The 19,900-nt window shown below is 37.9% G+C and overlaps 1 protein-coding gene across 9 annotated transcripts in view; it reads left to right on the top strand.

Annotated features, from left to right (window-relative positions):
• The window catches only part of NR1H3 (nuclear receptor subfamily 1 group H member 3), a 39,748-nt gene that overhangs the window by 419 nt on the left and 19,429 nt on the right, over positions 1–19,900 (top strand). Inside the window, exons 1-3 of one of the 9 annotated variants that reach the window (XM_025168793.2) lie at positions 9,117–9,239; positions 11,683–11,761; positions 19,042–19,105. The exons of 2 other annotated variants lie outside the window; for them this stretch is intronic. The gene's annotated coding sequence lies outside the window, so the exon portion shown is untranslated. 6 more of the 9 variants (XM_025168795.2, XM_025168797.2, XM_025168794.2 and 3 more) reach the window with 6 other exon arrangements.

Here is a 19,900-nt window from a genome sequence, read left to right as displayed (position 1 = left end):
CTCAGGGGCTCTGGAGCAGAAAGGACGCCGTTCAGTGGGTCCTCTTCTCTGAAAGTACAAGTGCAGGACTGCTGGCCTGATTCAGCGAACAAAGCGCTGGAATTGCGCAAAGAGGGCTAAGTAAAAGAACACCTGCTCTCTGGCTGTCATTTCTGCGAGCAGGTTAGGAGGCGGGGCAAAGACCTGTGGAAAAGATGAGTGATTTTCAAAGCAGGATGTCCAGTGGTCGCATACTGTTGTTGTACAAAATTGATGTAGATTATTCTGGCATTTTGCATCCAAAGCTGCAAATGTAAGCACACTTTCCTGGGATTTATCTTTTTTTTTTTTTAGATTTTTTATCTTGCCTTTCTTATTTTTATAAATAACTCAAGGTGGCAAACATATCTAATCTTCGTTCCTCCTATTTTACCCACAACAACAACAACCCTGTGAGGTGAGTTGGGGTGAGAGCAGGTGACTGGCCCAAAGCCACCCAGCTGGCTTTCATGCCTAAGGCAGGACTAGAACTCAGTCTCCTGCTTTCTAGCCTGGTGCCTTAATCACTAGACCAATCTGGCTCTATTAAATTAATTTAATTGGCTCTATTAAGTTAAGTTCATTTAGTTCAACATCGTGTCAGAATAGATTTCCATCCATTCAAGTTGGGGTTAGAGAGTGGTACTGATGTGAAAATGCAGCAGCAGCAGCTTCAAGACATCATTCCTTTGAGGCTTGCAGTCATTATGAAAGGAGATCAAATGGAAAACTCTGGCTGGGTCATCGCTGGACCACAAAGAAGCCAGTCACTGTTTAGCCCGGGGTGCTGTGTGAATGCAGGCCTCGCAATCAGTTGACGTTTCCATGTGCTTTATCAACCCAGAATATTGGTTTGAATAAACTAAGGTTTAGCCATGGATAGATTAATCTTGGGAAGCAGCAAGAGAATATACAGGTGCAATATTATTTCTAGTAAAGTCTTTAACTTGAGTCGCCTCCTGAGCACTCTGTGGACAATCCATGTCGTTTTCCTAGCAACTATAGATAAGCAGTTTGTCACTGCTGCCTTCCGGGGTGATTTTTCAATTTCCTAGTCTAGCCTACAGCCCTGAGATTCTGAGGAGATCTCCCAACCAAATATAATCAGGCTGCTTATCCTCCAAGCTCAGTGAAGTTCAGTTAGATGTTGCCACCTGCTGTAGGTCATTATTTATAATAACAATTGCTATTTGTGATGAATCACTTCAGTATTCCAATCACCAGGGAGCTCATAAAACATGCAGATGTAGCTCTGCTTAACTTTTCACCTGTGTAAGGTTTTTGGAAACGTATGTGAAAGCATCATGGCCATGATTCCACATCATGAGAGGGAACTAATGGTGATGGTGATGGCCTAAGGTCCACCTTATTAGTCCGTAAGATTGTCTGTGGCATACTGTGTAATGCTAGTTTGACTTCAACCTGGGAAATCTCTCTGCAGTCATGAACTCAATGGATGGCCTTGATCAAGACACTATCTTTCTTTTTCATCAGTTTTATAAAAAGAGACAGTGCACTTTACCCACAAGGGAATGTTATAGATGCAATAAATATTTAAACTGAAAGGCAAGGTTAAATGTGGAAGATAGTGAGATATTAGATACTAACATTTAGATGCTTATTGGGTTGTTGGTCTTGGGTTTGGAAAGGTTTGGAGGCTTTAAGGAAAACATATCAATCCCTATTACTAAATGAAGCCTCCATGTCCAGAGGCAGTATGCTATTAAATAACAGCTGCTGGGAGTGAGGCTGGGAGGCAGAGTGATATTGCCTTCAGCTCTGATCACAGGGATGAGGTCCTGCAAGATACTAGAGTAAACAGACCTTTGATGCAGTACAGCAGGAGTCTCATATTCAGTAGTCAGTGGCAGAGTATAAGACGCTGGCTGGGTTCATACAACCTGTTGGCATGGTATGACTCAGTGTATTGTACAAAGCTGTCTGTGTGGTTACTTTATGATTCATTGTGTCATGCATATCCAGTGAATTATTCAGTAAGACAGGAGTAAGCAAACAATGGGTTATTGTATTGTGCAAGTATAGCCAATACATTAGTATACATTATTTACAGTGGGGCAAAAAAGTATTCAATCAGCCACCAATTGTGCAAGTTCTCCCACTTAAAAAGATGAGAGAGGCCTGTAATTTTCATCATAGGTATACCTCAACTATGAGAGACAAAATGGGGGAAAAAATCCAGAAAATCACATTGTCTGATTTTTAAAGAATTTATTTGCAAATCATGGTGGAAAATAAGTCAATATCAAAAGTTCATCTCAATACTTTGTTATATATCCTTTGTTGGCAATGACAGAGGTCAAACGTTTTCTGTAAGTCTTCACAAGGTTTTCACACACTGTTGCTGGTGGCCCATTCCTCCATTTTGGCCCATTCCTCCATGCAGATCTCCTCTAGAGCAGTGATGTTTTGGGGCTTTCGCTGGGCAACACGGACTTTCAACTCCCTCCAAAGGTTTTCCATGGGGTTGAGATCTGGAGACTGGCTAGGCCACTCCAGGACCTTGAAATGCTTCTTACGAAGCCACTCCGTTGCCCGGGTGGTGTGTTTGGGATCATTGACATGCTGAAAGACCCAGCCACGTTTCATCTTCAATGCCCTTGCTGATGGAAGGAGGTGTTCACTCCAAATCTCACGATACATGGCCCCATTCATTCTTTCCTTTACACGGATCAGTCGTCCTGGTCCCTTTGCGGAAAAACAGCCCCAAAGCATGATGTTTCCTCCCCCATGCTTCACAGTAGGTATGGTGTTCTTTGGATGCAACTCAGCATTCTCTCTCCTCCAAACACGACAAGTTGAGTTTAGACCAAAACGTTCTACTTTGGTTTCATCTGACCATATGACATTCTCCCAATCCTCTTCTGGATCATCCAAATGCTCTCTAGCAAACTTCAGACGGGCCCGGACATGTACTGGCTTAAGCAGGGGGACATGTCTGGCACTGCAGGATTTGAGTCCCTGGCGGCGTAGTGTGTTACTGATGGTAGCCTTTGTTACTTTGGTCCCAGCTCTCTGCAGGTCATTCACTAGGTCCCCCTGTGTGGTTCTGGGATTTTTGCTCACCGTTCTTGTGATCATTTTGACCCCACAGGGTGAGATCTTGCATGGAGCCCCAGATCGAGGGAGATTATCAGTGGTCTTGTATGTCTTCCTTTTTCTAATTATTGCTCCCACAGTTGATTTCTTCACACCAAACTGCTTGCCTATTGCAGATTCAGTCTTCCCAGCCTGGTGCTGGTCTACAATTTTGTTTCTGGTGTCCTTCAACAGCTCTTTGGTCTTGGCCATAGTGGAGTTTGGAGTGTGACTGTTTGAGGTTGTGGACAGGTGTCTTATACTGATAACAAGGTCAAACAGGTCCCATTACTACAGGTAACAAGTGGAGGACAGAGGAGCCTCTTAAAGAAGTAGTTACAGGTCTGTGAGAGCCAGACATCTTGCTTGTTTGTAGGTGACCAAATACTTATTTTCCACCATGATTTGCAAATAAATTCTTTAAAAATCAGACAATGTGATTTTCTGGATTTTTTCCCCCATTTTGTCTCTCATAGTTGAGGTATACCTATGATGAAAATTACAGGCCTCTCTCATCTTTTTAAGTGGGAGAACTTGCACAATTGGTGATTGACTAAATACTGTTTTGCCCCACTGTATATACTGGATTTGTCACTGCCCATCTCGCTGAACAACTCTTCTGGCATTATACTCTTTCGGCATTGTAGGAGGAGAGCCGTGTTAGTCTATGGTAGCAAAAAATCAGCAGCAGTCTGGTAGCATCTTTTCTAACTAACAATTTTATTAAAAGGAACAAGCTTTTGTGAGGTGCAGCTGTTTTGTGAGAATCATTCACATAGTTCACAAATTGCATTGACCAAAATGTTTTTTTTTTTCATTTTGGCTTGGCATGTTATTGCTAATTCAGCAAACTGCAGTTTAAAAATACAGGTAGTCCTCAATTTATGACCACAATTGGGACCAGAACTTCTGTCACTAAGTGATGCAGTTGTTAAGTGAGCTGCACCTGATTTTACAAACTTTTTTGCCGTGTCATTAAGTGAATCACATGTTTACTAAGTGAATCTGGCTGCCCCCATTGACTTCGCTTGTTGGAAGCCCCCTGGGAAGGTCGCAAATGGTGATCACGTGACCCTGGGATGCTGCAACTGTTGTAAATACATGCCGGTTGCCAAACACCCAAATTTTGATCACATGACCACAGGGATGCTGCAACAGTCATAAGTGCAAGGACATAAGTCACTTTTTTCAGCACTGTTGTAACTTTGAACAGTCATTAAATGGTCATAAGTCGAGGATTACCTGTAATGGTTTGATAAGTGTGGCCTCAGTTTCAGTCCTCAGACCATGTTTTTATATTAACGTGATAGCCATGCCAGTGGGCCTTTCTATTCCTGCCAGTGATGCAGATCATAAATTTACCTTGTATCACTTTGGCTTTGGGTTGGCTTCCTATGGGCTGTTTGGTTTCCATGTTCATAGAATCATACAATTGGGAGAGACTAGTTGGGCCATTGAATCCTATCCCATGCTTAGTACAGAAATCCAAATTAAACTATCCATGAGAGATTTGACAAATGACAACCATTAACAAACACTTTTTGAGAATGATTTTTGAGTCAGCTAATTCTTATGCCATCCAGCCCACACTTAACTAACTTACTAATCAAAACACCATAGGTTAATTTGTCAAAAATTTTGCTGAACTTAAGATGTACTGTTTATAGAATTCCCACAAAGTATTAAGTAACTTATGTAATCAAAAAATGAGGTGAATCTAGCAAGATGTGTTCTGGACAAATCCTGACTGACATCTGATAATTACCTTATGTTTTCAAGATGTTTCCAAATCAATCTCTATATTATCTGCTCTAGAATCTTCCCATTTATTGATGTCAAACAGATATCTGTGGGACCTTGGATCCTCCTTTTTTGAACTTGAGCGCTCCATTTACCCTTTTCTACTTATTGGGCAGTTTATCAGTTTTCCAGGATTCCTCAAGGGTAATACATAAAGTTTTGACCCGACTATTAGCAATTTCCTTCAGTGCCCTAGAATGCAGTTCAATAGGTCCTGGAGATTGAAACTCATTTAAGGAAAGAAAAGAGGCATTCCGTGGCTGTTTAATCTAAAGCTTCAGTTCTGACCTTTCATCCTGCTCCTCACCATTTCCTGACAAATAAAAATTAAGTATCTCTGCCTTTGACACCTGCTTGACCACCTTCATTGAGCAGCTGGTATACTGATTCTTTTATTTTGAAAACATCTAAACAAGCCTTTTTTGTTGTTGTTATTCTCAGCATTTTTCACTAACCTTAGCTCATTCTGACACCATTTCTGCAGTTTTCAGGCTATCTGGTAATCTTCATTTGTGTCTTGGCCTCTTTCCATATCTATATATGTCTTTTTATTTTCAGATCTTCACTAAATTTTTCTGTATTGCCACATTAAATTCTGTTATCCTTCATTTTTAAATTTTTATTGGACTTGTTTGCAATCATGTTTTTAATATGTCTCTTTTTAGGAACTTCCATACATCTTGAGGTCCTTTTCCCATTAACTTCTCTTGCCATGGAATCCTACTTATCATTGTTCTGAGTTATTAAAATCTGTTTTTTTGAAGTGCAAGATATGTGTTTGATTCCATTCAGCTTTAGACTGAACTAGAGTGACATATACATTACAGTCATAAAAACAAATAAATTAAATTAAGAACTCCAACATTGCATAGTCATTTTCTTCTGGCATTCCTCCCGCTTTCACTTCCTCAGACTAAATCTTTCCTACTGGTAATAAAAAAATGTATTGTCACAAAACACTTCATTTCTGCACTTTTAAAAAAAGTACAAGTTAGGATACATGCTCTAAGTTTTTTGTTCAATTGGTTTAGCCTTGAGTAGCCCAAATGGATAAGTTCTTCCATGTTGCAGCCATTCTCTGAATCTATTTTGTTATATTTCTGTCTGCTTGTAAGATTAAAAACCATTACAGCATCACATTATGCAGCAGTCCTTCGTCTGTAAGCATTAAATATGAATCTGATGACTATAAGAGAGGTCATTCTTACTATGAAAGGCTGCCTTTAGAACTATCACCATCCCCAAGAACTGCAGGAGATACAATCTAGAATATCTGAAGGACACCAGGATGGATAATATTGGTATTGAAAATAGGCTAAAGTTGCATGATATGATACTGTGATTAACTTAACCACAGTTTATTTAACCCAATTTTCTGGATATACATAATATACCGTATAATTAATTAACCACCAAGCTGAGTTCACATAGGAGAAAATGTGGCTGGATATTTTGGGATCAGTGTGGTGTGAGGACATAGTCAAGATACAGTGATTGGCACTGTCTTAAGTGGCTTTCAAAGGGTTGAATGGATGAAAGAATATAATTTATGAATGGCTGTTACTCATAACTAAAAGAAACCTTCATGAATACTAAGATGCTGGGGACAAAATAGTTGAACAATGTTGCTTTCATACTATGCTTGGAATCTTCCCCAAAGCATCAGGTTGGCTCTTGTTGGAAACAGAAAGCTGAGTTAATGGAATTTCACTACACTGATCGTATAAAGCTGTTCTTGTTGCATTCCTTTTCTTTTTGATAGACCAGTATACATAAGGCTAGAAAGCTTAAAAAAGATGAAATTTTCTTTATACTTCTTTCTTGGCCTTTGTCTTCCTATGATTTTGAAGAACTTCCTGAGCATTCCTTCTTATATAGCTACATGTTCAGTGGGAATGGGTGCCATTACACCCCATTAGAATTAGGAAGGTAGCTTTCTGCTCTGGGATTGTTAAGCACCAGCAATGTCAGATCACCCCTCTTCCAGTCTCAAAGAACCTCACATCTTTTCTTTTGTGACTGCTTTGCAATTGTCTGATGGTCTTCTTCTCCTTCTCCTTCACTTTAGGGTTAGTGCTATTTCCATATGAGCTTCATCATTCAGGAGCACATCAGGAATGTGTCATCCAAATAAGCAAATAATGACAGAGTTCAAAGGGAGGTTCTATGAACAGGAGAAAATAGCAAACAAACAAAAAAAAATATTGAGGGATAGCTAAGCACACATTTTGAATATTTGAAAACATCCCAAAAAAATCCCAATGCTTTTATTTTTTAACTGGTGGGTGTGTCTTGAGTGCAGCTGTGTCATTGGCTGGCTTGCTGTTTACCAGCTGACTGTAATGATGTCAGATGTTGTAAGAAGGGCATGCAACTTAGCAAGGCAAAATTTGTAGAAAGTTCTCACTTTTATGTGATGGAAAGGGGCTGACACATTTTCTCTTTGTGTAGCTTTTTCATTCATCTCTGTAGTTATTTGTAGCTTTTCTTTATATCTCCTATGGAGCTCTTTAATTTTTCTCCTTTTCTGTTTAGTTTTTTTATTTTCTATGGTTAGCCATAATAACTCTTCCCTCTAAGGCATCTTTTTAAACTTAAATCAGCCATCATACTAGGCAGCCCCAAGTAATGTACATTACAGAAATCCAACATGGAAGTGATGAATATACTTTAGTTTGGGTTGTGGTAGTTTTGTGATGTTTTCCAAGTTGCAGTATATACAGTCATACATAATTTTGTATAACAGTTAACAGTTGTTTCCTTTGGTTTGTATAATGTGTGACATGAACTCATGCATTTTTAAATGGTGGCATCTCATTACCTATCCTCATTCTGTCCAATGTCCTCATCTCATAATCATTAGAATATAATGTTGAACTTAAAAAGTAAAGAGGTGATTAGTAAATTGTCAGGAATGGAGTTGGTCTCCAAAGTAATCTTTAAAGGCTTAAAATGCCTGGGTCTAAATTATCTGAAAGAGAATACATGAGTTTCTTCAGAAGCCCTGCTCTACCAAAAAAGTTAGGTGGATGGTTATTCTATCTCATTTATGGAATAACCTGTCAAAAGGGACAGCCTGGTGCTAGGTTTGTGAGCATTTTAAAACCTCACTGTACCTCTGGCTTCCTAAATAATTAAAGTTTATGGTCTGATTATTTTATTTTTCATCTGTGCTTTAATTATGCAGTTAGTTTTTAATCCATTTTTATCATTGTATATTGTATTTTGATTGTTGTATTTGTTTTATGGGCCACCAAAAAACCTGCTTAATGGGCCACTGTAGAGATTTAGCAAATAAATGGTAAATAAATAGTCTTCCCTAAAGGCATTGTTGTTTCGCGTTCTTTGCCTTCTTGACAAATAAAACTGTCTTTTGAATTCTTATATTAAAGCAACAGATAAAGTTTTCTAAATAAACTTTGGAGGTGAGCAGTGCAAACTTTAGCTTCAATTATTAGTCTGTGATAAAAGCTAACCACCCATTTAAATTTTAATAGTGAGTTGTTGAAATCACAAGCTGTGTACACATTACATATTTGTCTCATTTATCCTGGGACATGTGAAAGTGGATAGCAAGATATATGCTATCCACTTTCACATGTCCCAGGATAAATGAGACAAATGTGTAATGTGTACACCTAATTTATATTGATCTATGTTGCAATTTTTTTCTAGCCTTTTCCTCAGGCTTACTGTCAGGAGTTGATCTTTGGCAGTGAGCTACTTTTGTTGTTTTATGGGCCACCCAAAACCTGCTTAATGGGCCACTGTAGAGATTTAGCAAATAGATGGTAAATAAATAGTGTTCCCTAAAGGCATTGTTGCTTCTTGTTCTTTGCCTTCTTGACAAATAAAACAGTCGTTTTCAAGTAGATTCACTGATGAAAGGAGGGAAGTAGATCTAGCCCATTCTTGATTCTCCCCTCAGCTGTTCCACCAATAAAAGGCTTTCCTTCAAGGAAGGAGTACTAATGGGATTTTTCCTGCCTGAAACCTCTGACAAAATTGAAGTCACGGTTGCGTTTCCTGTTGTCTGTTCGAAGGTCATGCTGATAGTAGAGTCAAATTGGTACTAGGCTGTAGGGAGCCAAGATCTGGGGGCTACTACAGTTCACTTTCATAAGCGCTGTGCAGGCCCTCCCTTTGGGAGTTCTTAAACACATAAGCATGCTTGGTGTTTGACATTCAGGGTAGAAGGGAAATGTGCGCATCGATGAGCAATCCCTCTTGTTTCTGTGCTTCTTATGCTTTGAAGTGGAAAAATAAATAATTTGTAAGCATAACTGTATTGGAGCAAGGGATAGGATGGAGTCCTCAACAGAAAGGTAAACTATCAGCAGAAGCTGTTTCCTTAATTGTCCAAAAATACATTATTGCAAGTTGTTTAAATGGTTTTAATTTATTGGAGTACCATTACTGAAGCTTATGGTTGATGTAGGTGCTGCATTTGTACTCGATTCTTCTTATTTCCTCTTGGTTTAAAACATTAATTTGAGGTTTTGCTTTTTGTTCTCATTGCTAGTAAAACACTCCTGCTGCCTTCTATGGGAAAATAATTAAATTATTAAGAATTGGGAACAGGGCAGTAAGTTTATAGAAATGTTGTCTCTCATTGGACTAATAGCATTCCTGATGCAATCTAGCTTCACTCCCTATTGGGATGATTTCACATGAATTATAATGCGATGTAATATAAGTAAGAAACTGGGAGAGACCCAGGGAAAAGAAGCACAGGAATTTGTTTTGAGACTTACCTTGTTTTCATAAAAATAGGTAAATCAACATTAAACTTTTTATTTATTTTGCTCTTTCTCTCTCTCTGTGTTAAAAACCTTATTGTGTCATTCATATTTTTCTGCACAAGATATGCATTCTGTGTAATTTTCTGTGTAAAAGAGATTCACTTTTCCCTCTACTAATTTTTTGGGATAGTATAACTTCGAAAGATGTATCTCTCTTGAGATCAGTAATTAGGGTGGACCAGCACCATCTTGTGGTCTGCCAAGAGGATTGTATGAATTTTGTAAAATGAGCTTTATATATGAGAATATATATATATATATATATAATTTTTATTCAAAAATAATTGTATGCAAGGCTAAAAAACTACAGAAACATAAAGAAAAAAGTAGAAGAAAAAGATATAAAAAGATAAATGAAAAAGTGAGAAACAGTAAAAGACAAAGAAAAAGAAAGATATCTAAAGAAGCAACTTCAAATCTTCTTTGCAGCAGTTACAAACATAATTATTACCATTTCCACCCTCCCAAATTACATATCATGGTTCCCTTATTCCCATAAACAACCCTTTTTAATCAGTAAATCCTAAATCACCAGTTCATTTTTGTCCATCTTCAGCAAAAAGTCCACAAAGGGTTTCCAGTCTTTTATAAAAGTAGTTATTGTTCCTTCCCTAATCAGACACATCAATTTAGCCATTTCAGCACGTTCTACCATCTTCACAGTCCACTCCTCCATTGTAGATATTTCTGTATTTTTCCATCTTTGGAAGAGCCTGCATACAATAGCCTCACCGCAGTTACCATATATAAAACCAATCGTCCATGAGTCTTTTCTAGTTGATTATCCATAAGTCCTACTAAAAATAACTTCTGGTTTCAACTGAATATTAAGTTTTAAAACTCTCTGCATCATCATATATATTTGTATCCAGTATTTTTTCGCTTTCTCGTAAGTCCACCATGCATGGTAAAATATCCCTTCGTGCTTTTCACATTTCCAACAGTAATTAGAAGTACCTTTATACATCTTAGACCATTTCTCTGGTGACATATACCAACAGTACATTGTTTTATAAAAATTCTCTTTTAAATTGTAGGACAGTGTGAAGGTCAAACCTTTTAACCACATTCTCTTCCACTGATCCATTTGTTCTAACCAAAGTTCTTAGCCCATTTTATCATGCATTCTTTAGCTTGCTGTTCTTCCATTCCAAATTTAACAAAAGTTTATACTTTTGGCAGTCACATGTTCATCATTTGTACATAATTCATTTTCAAATTCCACTTTATAATGTTCTATTCCTGGTGCTTTTTTATCTGTATTAAATCTTTTTCTTAATTGTACATATGAAAACCATTGAAAACCAAATCCCTCTGCAGTCTTGTTCTTTTGATTTCATCTTAAGTTCTTCATTTTTCTGTACTAGCAAGTCTTGATATGTTAACCATTTTTCTTTGCCCGCTGTTTCTTTTCTATAAAATGCTTCTTGAGCTGAGGCCCATATATAAGAACTTTTGAGTTACTTTTTAAAAATACATTCTAGTTTTATCTTTTATGAGACTGATTATTTCCAATACGGGGGAGGAAGGGCTAAAACCATTAGTCGCACACCTTTACACTATAAGACCAGGCAGTTGTATTATAGAAAGCATTTCATTTTTCCATTTTTCCATTTTATTTGCCAGAAGGTCAGTACAGGTTGTGGGAGCCCTGTTTCTCTCAACAGGCTAGAATTAGGGAAGAGGATGTCAGGCAAGTTACTCTTTGGAAGATAGCTAGTGGCTGTCTTAACTACCAAGTTGCTACATGAAAGTGGAAGGTAGAGTTTAGGGTCTCTGGGAAAGGAGGTTTGAGACCTGCAGCTTTAGCCCTATGGGATCTACTATGCCACTATACCTACTTATGGGAGCAGCTCTTAAAATGATTGTTCTTTGTACCACAGTACAAATTTTTAAAACAAACAATTTCTAATCATTGATTGATAAATTTTAACAAACTGTTTTATCTTTTTCTTCAACTGCACAGAAACTTCTCTGATAAAGGATGAAGTGGTGTGTGGGAATGACCTTGAGGGACGGGGAGAAGCGACGCAGCCAAGGGAAAGGTCAGATAAAAGGCAACTTAGCTTGCAGCAGGAATGTGGGCGAGGCAAGTGGCTCAGAAGGAACCCTCCCTAGTTTCTTCAGCTGAAAAGGGGACGGGGCGGAGGAATGTACTTTTAGACTTGCAAGATTCTGTTAATATAACCTTACAATAAAGTAGAATTAGCTCATCTGGCCGTGCTTTCTGAGTTTAGCTGAAGTTGGGGTTGGGAGTCGGGTGGCATACAGATTTAATAAATAAATAAATAAATAAATTTTAAAAAATGGTAGCACAAGATTTGGGGCTATGACAAGACTGAGGAAAATTGAAGAAGATGCACAGAAACGGATAAGGAGTAAGAGTAACATGCAGAGGAAATTAGGGATTCTGCAGTGTAGTAAAGTCAGGAATAAGAAAGAGTTCTGATAGTGAAAATAATAAACTCCTAGTTTGTTGGTAGAAATAGTTTGCTTGTGTCTCGTTTGTTACTCAAGACCTTGTGTACAAACATCAAAGCCATCCTTTAATTAGCACTGTATAGTCTTGACCAGTTTGCTCGCCTGCTTGTTTGCTTGTTTATTTATTTAATATTTCAGATTTAGTCACTGCTCATCTCAGCTTGAGAAAGCTTTACTTCAGGACATGGAGGAATTTTGTGACAATAGCAAAATTCAATCGCTAAGTGAGGAACTCCATGTTGGTAATTGTTGGCTGTGCCAAATCCTTGATGTCATCTATTTACTGACCTTCAGACACTTAAGCGAATATATCATTTCTCTTGTATTCAAACAACTGTTATTTGAACTGAGAGAGAAGTCCAGAATAATTAAGTAATCAGTGGAATCATTCTCTCAAGTAAGAGGCCAGGTGGGAAGTTAATACTAACCCTTCTGGGATCTAAAAACAATATCATTTTTTTCTGTAGTGTACTATTCACCAGGCATTGGGTCAATGGGTCATAGGGGCTGAGAGTGAAAGAAAGTTGCAAGTAGTTGGCACTGAAGAAGAGAAATAATAACCTGCAAGCAATAGGTAAGAAGAAAAGGCTTGGGCTATGGATGTTGCCATGCAACTGGCTTGCTTTTCATCCGTTGTGAAGCTCCAGTCATTATCTTAATGAAGAACAAACAGAATTTTGTAAGCTACAGAAAATCTGCAAGACTGAAAGACCAGAAATACATGGTCTCTACATTCTGTTTACAAAGTCTTTAGGACAATCTTTCCTATCTTAATGTGTAAAGAACATTTGATCTACAAAGTGTATTACTCTGACATTAGCCATACTGTTTGGAGCTAGTAGGAACTGTAGTCCAAAACATGTGGGAACCCAAGATGCTGTAGACCTAATAGTCCTTACTGTACTTGATTAATAATTTCATATTCTTATAATTATTTTTAGCATTATTGCAGCCTAGCATATTATGAGAAATAAATTTAGGCATCTGTATTCTCTGTTTCTTTGGTACCCAAATTACATTAAAATTATGATTCTTACAAAATTGATATACTAGAGCTTGGCTCAGGCCAATTTGTCATATGAATACTGTTTTGATGCAAAGATTTATTTGCCATTAAACATAGATGCCTCGTTTCTGCAACTTAATTCCCATAATCTGCATGGTAAAGCTGTGGTAAATCTTTTTTCATGTGGTGGCCAAGAAAACAACATGGATGTGTCCAGGTAGTTCACAGGAGTTGAGTTTGCATTTTTCCCATTGAAGCAAGTGACAATGTGTGCGCACAAAACTGAGAGCAGCTTCTGAAGAAGCTGTGTAAGCCTAGAAAAAGATGTATCCACTTTAAAAAGCTGGCTTCTAGTTATGCCAGAAGATGGGACTTCCCTCCAAAGGCTGTTAAGATGGCAGCCCAATACATACGTTCCCAAGACTTTTCTTATGCAATGACCTGGCTTTAGCTACAGCATTTTATAAGAAATGAAGATGTTGGAGCCTCCATTTGTTAGGTTTACAGTTAGCCAGGAAACAACAGTTCCACAGGTAAACAAATATTCTGACTCTTTGAAACTCTCAGGTTGTGATTCCACCATGGACTCTTCTAATCATTGTCTGATGAAACAAAGATCATTCACTTTTACTAAGCAGGGGAAGTCTATAAAATTATTTATTTATTGAATTTCTAGTCTGCTCAACTCCAGAAGAACTCTGATTAATTTTATCAAGTTAAATGAAACAACTTATATAAAAGGAACAACTGTCATTCTAGAGAACAACACAACATCCTTCCACATAACCCCCAACTTTAAGGGCCCTGCCCAAATACCCTAAGCCAAGGTCTGGGGAAAACATCATGTTTTTAAGGATTGCTTGAAAGAGGGGAAGATGGAGGCCATGCAAATCTCTGGATGGATGCTACTCCTAAGGGCAGGTGCTATGACAGAGAAGGCCCACCTCCCAGGTCCTGTTGGGTGACATTGATTAATCAACAGGACCTGAAGGAAGCTGACTCGGAGCACACAGGACAGGCAGCCAGTATGGGAGACAGGCTGTCCCTCAAATAGCTGTGCCACGTAACACCTTGAATTGCACCCAGAAGTCAACTAGCAACCAGTGCAGCTCACGTAGCACGGTTGTTACAGTTAGGCTTATCCATCACTGTTCTAAAGGCAACAGCAGTTTTGATGAATAGCAATTTATGTGGTGAAAATCTCTAAAGACAGTAACAATTTTAACTGTGAGAAACAGTTATTAGGAAATGAAAGTTATACATTCCAAAAACAAGAATAGAAAAACTCTTAGCTGGTTATATGAACTGTTATTTCTGCCAAAGGAGGTGTTAAACAATACTGACAGAAAGGATGCCCAACCTTCTGCACCCACTGTTCACTTAGTGATTAACTGAAACATACATTTGACCTGGGGTGCCTAGTTTTCGTATTCTCCTGTGAACCGCTCAGAAATAGCAAGAGTGCATTCAGATTTGCAGAAGGATGTCATGTTTAACTTTGTACCATGCATCGATTGTGTCATCTCTGTTCTGTTAGTTTCATGCAGTTTTATGTTGTGAAAATCTTCAGAGATGACCATACCAGGAAAAGAAATCATATACATTCATTTGAAATAGCATAAAGGAATAAAAACAGATCTCTTAAAATGTAAATGAACCCTGGAGTGAAAAAACATTTAGTCTTGTCATTTTCTGTGTGAGGAACAAGAAGAGTGAGCAGGTGTCACTTTGGTCTTCGCTCTGAGTTTTAACTTCCCAACTGCATTCTCCTGTGAGGTTAAGCTAAGAGAAAATGTACAGCCTTCATAGTTTAGTGGGTTTTGAAAGCCATGTCACCCCTCTCCTTATTCAGTACTCTGGTGATTATGTACAGTGACCCTTTCCTACCCACTGAATGGCAAAGTGAAGTTCTCTCTGAGTGATTTCACAGGATCTATTGTGCCGTCTCTTTAAGTTTTTTAGAGGCTTTAGTGTTGGAGCTGCCTTAGAATGTTAAATAGTTTTAACATTTTGTGTATTATATATGCATTCTTATGAGCTGCCTGAAACTATTGGCCTGGAAGGCATATGCATTTATTAAACAATAAACAAAGTGAGGTGGTCAGGGAAAGAGGATGGTTTTATAATTGCGATAATTTCATACAATTCGGCATGTAGAATTGTACTACTGTACATAATCAGCATACTCCTAGTTGTTTAATATGAGAAGATCTTTCATTTCCAGAATTACTTTCCTCCAAAATGTTTTCACTCTACTTTTAAATCATAAAAGGGGAAAACAAAGTGCTCCTTCTAACTGGAGATGCATCATCTGGCATCTCAGGACTACGTGCGGTCCATTAATGTCTTGGGTATAGCAACTCCAAAAGTCGCAATCAATTTATATTTTCATATTACAGGAAAGGAACTGATTAACTATATTATTAGAGGATATTTTTATTAACTCTGTTTAACATTAATTACATTGAAATGTAAATGAAATAAAAACTAATCCAATTTTTGTCATGGCTTCACTTACTACTTTTGGACTATAGAACCACTTAGAAGGCAAGTGTGGCCCATCCCAGAAAATGTTGGACCTCATCTTCTAAATATTGATAGGGTAGAGGGCTAAGACAGCCTCAGAACAGATGAGGAAAAGTCCACTGGCAAGATCAAGAAGAAGAACTAAGAGACATACTGTGAGAACATTTAGCTTCCCTATGGCCAATCCTTAGAGGAAGTGAATAAAACTTTTAAGAAGCATATGAAAAATATTGCTGATCAGTACAAAAATAAGAGGAATTGACTAGTGCAAAAAAGTCATGATGGCACCAGCCTGTTAGTGCAAAGAAGTGAGCATGGTTTCATCTACTATTAGGTAATTTTAGCTTTATAATGTCTTTACAAAGAAATTGCACTTATTACTCTTCACAAATGTGTTGATGACTTTTAATTGGGAGATTGTAATTTACATTTTTAAATCTTACTCATCCTGGGGCCTTCTTGTTGTGATATACTATAGCTCTGATTCTCAGCCAGCGCTGATTAATGACCTGTTGAGTAGGATCATACCATATTTGAGCTGCAAATACTGTATCTGGACCATGGGTAGATGACAGCAGAGAGCTACAGAAAACAGTCGTTTTTTGCTGCCATACAGTGATTATTCAGATTTTTGCAGCCCAAATATGGTATGCCTGATGTAGGTTCAAGATTGTGGGGGTTATATTCCAACACATTTGGTGGGCACTTAAGAGTGAGACACTTCAGGAGGTTTAAACTTCCATTTTGGAATCTTAAGTGCAAGATGAAATACATATTTTAAATATAGCATCTTTTTCAGAAAAATAGTTGGCTGGCCCATTTTGTCTTAGACAACTAAAGGATTTTTTGAAATTCTGTTCAGTTGCCCATGTTTCCATGCTTTTTCTTCTTTTTTGCTACATAAACCCTCCACTAAAGTCACTTGTTGAGAAAATACTTTGAAAGAGAGGGGCAGGGATAAGAAAGCTGAGTCTACTCTTATTCACAATTCCACTTAATTGTAATATCTCATTGTGTTTTCTCTCTTTAAAGAGCACACTGTGGGATAGGGTTGGCTACATTCTATTTTTTTAGCTATGGCAGCACTGTGGGATATTCAGATTCTGTGTTGTACTTTGTCAGAAAATGATCTGGTGGGATACATGTATACCTACCAGAACCATGGCTTATTCCTCACCAGTACCCACAAACTAGACTAATCACATAAGCTAGAAAACTTTTGTGAATTACCTCTAAGCATCCTAGAGCTTGCCAGATGTGCAGAGACTTGAAAATAGGGGTGTGGATTCCTCCTGATGTGCATACCACATTGTTTTTATAAGCAAAAGCAACTCTGTAAGGAAATCTACACGTTGTCTCAATCTCTAACCATCTGTTATGAGCTATTCAATGGTTGGCAAACTTTTTACCTTCAGGGAATATGTTCTACATTGAGTGCTACCAAACACAGCAAAAACTCTGCATTTCAGATCATTAGCTTCTTGTACCTCTCACAGGGGATCCAGCAAATCAGTGATGATTCAGATTGTAAAAGAATCAGGTTCTTTAGATGTTTCTGTCTCAAAGTTGGAGGCAACATGTCTGCTTGTGAGCTGCTCCCAACTTTTGTGAATTGAGGGACAGTTACTCCCCATGTCCCCTGTCTTCCAGTTCTGGAAAACAGTTTTTATACTTCCCTGGGGGAGTTTGTCCAAGAGGATAAGGGAATGGTTTTACTCTCGTTCAGGTTTGATTCCGCAGTGGGACAGTTTGATTCTGCAGTGGTTGTGATATGGTAGGAATCATTGTCTCATCTGCAGAGGAATCCTCAAGCAATTACTCTCTAAAGCAGTGTTTCTCAACCATGGCAACTTTAAGATATGTGGACTTCAACTCCCAGAATAGAAAAACATTGCTCTAAAGACATGCTGAATGCAGCAGAGGATTCTGGCACATATTCCACTATGCATTACTTGGTTTCATTGCAGTTCTGTCTGAATTATATACTAAATTATACTGAGCATTACTTTGCTGCTGTGCTTACATTAAAAAAAAATGCAAGAGGTTTTTGTTTTTTGTTTTGGTTTTTTTTTACTATGCAGAGTACAGGAATAAGAATGTTGACCAAAAAGGCTAACTGGTTGGGAGACCTTTTCCTGGGAAAAGACAAAAGTGAGATTAAGATTACAAGGAGCAGAAAACAATAATAGTGAGGAAAAAAGGACTGCTTAATCTCTCTGACTTTTTCCAAGAATTGCTCAATTTGAGTTGCTTTTCTTCCTGTGAGGGAGAATATGGTTGTGCTCGCATGACAGGCTTGTCAAAGTCAAGTTTTATTTGGTTGTCCAGTGAATTTTGGACTTACAGTCCACGTGCATTTTGCCCATGTGTGTTGGATTTGTATATAGACCTTGCTCACAGCCTTGGAAGAGGGGAGAATAATTTTAAGACAATTTTGTCTCTTTTTGTTTGCTGAATTATGCAAATCTATCTTCATTATCTATTCTTAGTTTAATTACAGTTTGTTCAGTTGTTCCAATTGCTTGAATTTGTATAGCACCCTAAGCTCTCTACAGTACAGGGTTCTGCTTGCATGAATTACTAAAATGGAATTGGCTAATTAGTATTTCAGTGTGTAATATAAGCGCAGCTTCTGTGGGGCCTGGATCTTTTTAACTCTTGGGAGAAAAGCAGATGGGCAGAAAGGAACAGTTTAGAAAGGAAAGGAGGGGCTTTTCTTGAGAAAGCAAGCTTATATAGCTTAAAAATGTAATGGGTGGGGAGGATCATAGATATATGTGTGTGCATGTGCGTGTATATACATACATACATACATACATACATACATACATAAACATACTAGAAAATAAATACAGAGATGGTAATAGTGTAATAGAAGTTCTCGTTGCAGGAAGAAAGAACTTAATTCTTGTTCTGGTAGAGAAGGGAGATAACCTCTTTGTGGTTATGCATTCAAATGGTGACCACAGGATGATATGGTTTGGTTTGGTTTGGTTTGATAACAGCACTTTATGTCTGAAGGCGCAGAAGGAGTTGGACTTGGGACATTTGACTGCTGCGTTGTTCAGCTGATTCTACAGAGGGCAGGGGGTAAGGCCTGGTGCCAACATATCTTGGAAGTACTTGGTGCCTGAACTGAAACATGAATGTGACCACAGCCTAGGGAATATTATGCTTTCGTCAGCCTTTCACCTACATGTACTTCCCCATGGGGTTTGCCATACATTCTCATTGCCTTTTTGAAAGGAAGGATTGACTAATAATCTATTGTTTTGCATGTGGAACTGGCACTGACAACAACCGATGAGACAGCACACAAGTTTCCAGCATACAGATATTATTAATTGGATCATTGGATCAAAGGAATTTAAACTGGGTAGGCACAATTCTATCTCTTATTACCTTGACTGTTAAACATTTGAATTAGTTTTCATAATATTTCAGGAAAGAATTTATTTTCACAGTATAATTAAAGCAAATTCTCTTTTAGATATTGTAGCAAGCAAGACTCTGGTTGTGCTTAATAACAGATAGGATCATGAGATAAAAGGTCATTTTCTTCCAGCCTCTGAACTCTTATTGTTTGGTTCTTTAGAAAGAGACCTAGCCATTCTGTTGCTAGATAGCTTTTAATTAACATTTGAGGGATACTAATTTGCCTATCACTTGACACAGAATATATAAAAGGGGACTTGAATATCTTGCAAGCATTTGAAATCTTACAACAGTGTTTAATTTTTGGTTGTTGGAAAAATCTTTGCTAGATTAGATTTAAATTTAAATTTAAATTAAAAAGACAGCCAGTTTGGTCTAATGGTTAAGGCTAGAAACCAGGAGACACTGAGTTTTAGTCCTGCCTTTGGCATGAAAGCTGGCTGGGTGACTTTGGGCCAGTCACTCTCTCTCAGCCCAGCTCACCTCACAGGGTGGTTGTTGTGGGGGAAATAGGAGGAGGAAGGAGTATTAGGTATGTTCGCCACCTTCAGTTTTTTATTAAAAAATAAAAAATAAAGGCGGGATAAAAAAAAATCTAAAAAAAATTGTATGCAAGCAGTTTTTTTTAAATCAAAACTTTTATTAAGATATATAAAAAGTACAATTAAAATACAAATCAGAAAGTATAGGAGAGAGAGAAGATAGAACTAAAAGAAAAAGACAAAAACTAAAATAG

Source organism: Python bivittatus, unplaced genomic scaffold (genome assembly GCF_059951505.1).
Source record: "Python bivittatus isolate LINGU-HERP-01145 unplaced genomic scaffold, Pbiv_v1 ctg000480_np1212, whole genome shotgun sequence".
Classification (NCBI taxonomy): domain Eukaryota; kingdom Metazoa; phylum Chordata; class Lepidosauria; order Squamata; family Pythonidae; genus Python; species Python bivittatus.
This window is presented reverse-complemented; position numbering and strand designations above follow the sequence as displayed.